This window comes from Rutidosis leptorrhynchoides, chromosome 2, assembly GCF_046630445.1.
Source record: "Rutidosis leptorrhynchoides isolate AG116_Rl617_1_P2 chromosome 2, CSIRO_AGI_Rlap_v1, whole genome shotgun sequence".
Taxonomy (NCBI): domain Eukaryota; kingdom Viridiplantae; phylum Streptophyta; class Magnoliopsida; order Asterales; family Asteraceae; genus Rutidosis; species Rutidosis leptorrhynchoides.
The window spans coordinates 706,906,309-706,910,061 of record NC_092334.1 but is presented as its reverse complement, the minus strand read 5'-3'; positions in this window follow the sequence as shown (position 1 = coordinate 706,910,061).

Below are 3,753 nucleotides of genomic sequence, written 5' to 3'. Positions count from 1 at the left end.
AAGTTATTGTGTGCTATATTTCATGCTTTATGTAAAATAAGCGGTATTGTAAGTTTGTAAAATATTGTATAAAAGTTTGAACGCGAAATATTATTATAATCAGTTTTTCATATAGAATTGTAGTAGTTGAATTGTATATTAGCTACTAAGTATGAACTTAACGGGTAGGTACTACCCGAATTTAAACTTATAAAACGCTAATATGAAGAAAAAGCTTTTATAAATGAGTTCATATTATGCTACGAAATACTATTAACTACTCTTAATATTCTGTATGATTAACTTGTTCCATTTAACTATTTTGAAGGAAATGGCACCGACTACTCGACACACCGTGAATATGAATGAAGAGGAATTCCGTACTTTTCTAGCTTCAAACATAGCCACAGTACAAGCTGCGCTACATACCAACAATAACCTTGGATCTAGCAGTACAGGAAATCGTGTAGGATGCACCTACAAAGAATTCACTGCCTGCAAACCTTTAGAATTTGATGGAACCGAAGGACCGATCGGATTGAAACGGTGGACCGAGAAGGTCGAATCGGTGTTTGCCATAAGTAAGTGTACTGAAGAGGACAAAGTAAAGTACGCTACGCATACCTTCACAGGTTCTGCGTTAACATGGTGGAATACCTATCTAGAGCAAGTGGGACAAGACGATGCGTACGCACTACCGTGGTCAGCATTCAAGCACTTGATGAACGAGAAGTACCGTCCCAGAACCGAGGTCAATAAGCTCAAGACACAACTTAGAGGGTTACGAACCCAAGGATTTGATATTACCACGTACGAAAGACGATTCACAGAATTGTGCCTATTGTGTCCGGGAGCATTCGAAGATGAGGAAGAGAAGATCGACGCGTTTGTGAAAGGATTACCAGAAAGAATCCAAGAAGATATAAGTTCACACGAGCCCGCCTCCATACAACAGGCATGTAGAATGGCTCACAAACTCGTGAACCAGATTGAAGAAAGAATTAAAGAACAGACTGCTGAAGAGGCCAATGTGAAGCAAGTCAAAAGAAAGTGGGAGGAAAACGGTGATAAGAATCACCAATACAACAACAACAGCAATTACAACAATAATCGCAACAATTATCCCAACAATCGCAACATCAATCGCAACTACAACAAACGGCCCAACAACAACAACAACAACAACAACAGCAACTACAACAATCATCCCAACAACAATAATAACCGCAACAACAACAACAATCAGAAGCAGCTATGCCAAAGGTGTGAAAAGAATCACTCGGGGTTCTGCACCAAATTTTGCAACAAGTGTAAAAGAAATGGTCATAGCGCGGCGAAGTGTGAGGTCTACGGACCAGGGGTTAATAGAACGAAAGGAACAAATGGTGTCGGAACGAGTAATGGCGGAGCAAGTAGTGTCGGAACAAGTTATGCCAATGTAGTTTGTTATAAATGTGGAAAACCGGGCCACATTATTAGAAATTGCCCGAACCAGGAGAACACGAATGGACAAGGCCGTGGAAGAGTTTTCAATATTAATGCGGCAGAGGCACAGGAAGACCCGGAGCTTGTTACGGGTACGTTTCTTATTGACAATAAATCTGCTTACGTTTTATTTGATTCGGGTGCGGATAGAAGCTATATGAGTAGAGATTTTTGTGCTAAATTAAGTTGTCCATTAACGCCTTTGGATAGTAAATTTTTACTCGAATTAGCAAATGGTAAATTAATTTCAGCAGATAATATATGTCGGAATCGAGAAATTAAACTGGTTAGCGAAACATTTAAGATTGATTTGATACCAGTAGAGTTAGGGAGTTTTGATGTGATAATCGGTATGGACTGGTTGAAAGAAGTGAAAGCGGAGATCGTTTGTTACAAAAATGCAATTCGCATTATACGAGAAAAAGGAAAACCCTTAATGGTGTACGGAGAAAAGGGCAACACGAAGCTACATCTTATTAGTAATTTGAAGGCACAAAAACTAATAAGAAAAGGTTGCTATGCTGTTCTAGCACACGTCGAGAAAGTACAAACTGAAGAAAAGAGCATCAATGATGTTCCCATTACAAAAGAATTTCCCGATGTATTTCCGAAAGAATTACCGGGATTACCCCCACATCGATCCGTTGAATTTCAAATAGATCTTGTACCAGGAGCTGCACCAATAGCTCGTGCTCCTTACAGACTCGCACCCAGTGAGATGAAAGAACTGCAAAGCCAATTACAAGAACTTTTAGAGCGTGGTTTCATTCGACCAAGCACATCACCGTGGGGAGCTCCTGTTTTGTTTGTCAAGAAGAAAGATGGTACATTCAGGTTGTGTATCGACTACCGAGAGTTGAACAAACTTACCATCAAGAACCGCTACCCACTACCGAGAATCGACGACTTATTTGATCAACTACAAGGCTCGTCTGTTTATTCAAAGATTGACTTACGTTCCGGGTATCATCAAATGCGGGTGAAAGAAGATGATATTCCAAAGACTGCTTTCAGAACACGTTACGGTCATTACGAGTTTATGGTCATGCCGTTTGGTTTAACTAATGCACCAGCTGTGTTCATGGACCTTATGAACCGAGTGTGTGGACCATACCTTGACAAGTTTGTCATTGTTTTCATTAATGACATACTTATTTACTCAAAGAATGACCAAGAACACGGTGAACATTTGAGAAAGGTGTTAGAAGTATTGAGGAAGGAAGAATTGTACGCTAAGTTTTCAAAGTGTGCATTTTGGTTGGAAGAAGTTCAATTCCTCGGTCACATAGTGAACAAAGAAGGTATTAAGGTGGATCCGGCAAAGATAGAAACTGTTGAAAAGTGGGAAACCCCGAAAACTCCGAAACACATACGCCAGTTTTTAGGACTAGCTGGTTACTACAGAAGGTTCATCCAAGACTTTTCCAGAATAGCAAAACCCTTGACTGCATTAACGCATAAAGGGAAGAAATTTGAATGGAATGATGAACAAGAGAAAGCGTTTCAGTTATTGAAGAAAAAGCTAACTACGGCACCTATATTGTCATTGCCTGAAGGGAATGATGATTTTGTGATTTATTGTGACGCATCAAAGCAAGGTCTCGGTTGTGTATTAATGCAACGAACGAAGGTGATTGCTTATGCGTCTAGATAATTGAAGATTCACGAACAAAATTATACGACGCATGATTTGGAATTAGGCGCGGTTGTTTTTGCATTAAAGACTTGGAGGCACTACTTATATGGGGTCAAAAGTATTATATATACCGACCACAAAAGTCTTCAACACATATTTAATCAGAAACAACTGAATATGAGGCAGCGTAGGTGGATTGAATTATTGAATGATTACGACTTTGAGATTCGTTACCACCCGGGAAAGGCAAATGTGGTAGCCGATGCCTTGAGCAGGAAGGACAGAGAACCCATTCGAGTAAAATCTATGAATATAATGATTCATAATAACCTTACTACTCAAATAAAGGAGGCGCAACAAGGAGTTTTAAAAGAAGGAAATTTAAAGGACGAAATACCCAAAGGATCGGAGAAGCATCTTAATATTCGGGAAGACGGAACCCGGTATAGGGCTGAAAGGATTTGGGTACCAAGATTTGGAGATATGAGAGAAATGGTACTTAGAGAAGCTCATAAAACCAGATACTCAATACATCCTGGAACGGGGAAGATGTACAAGGATCTCAAGAAACATTTTTGGTGGCCGGGTATGAAAGCCGATGTTGCTAAATATGTAGGAGAATGTTTGACGTGTTCTAAGGTCAAAGCTGAGCA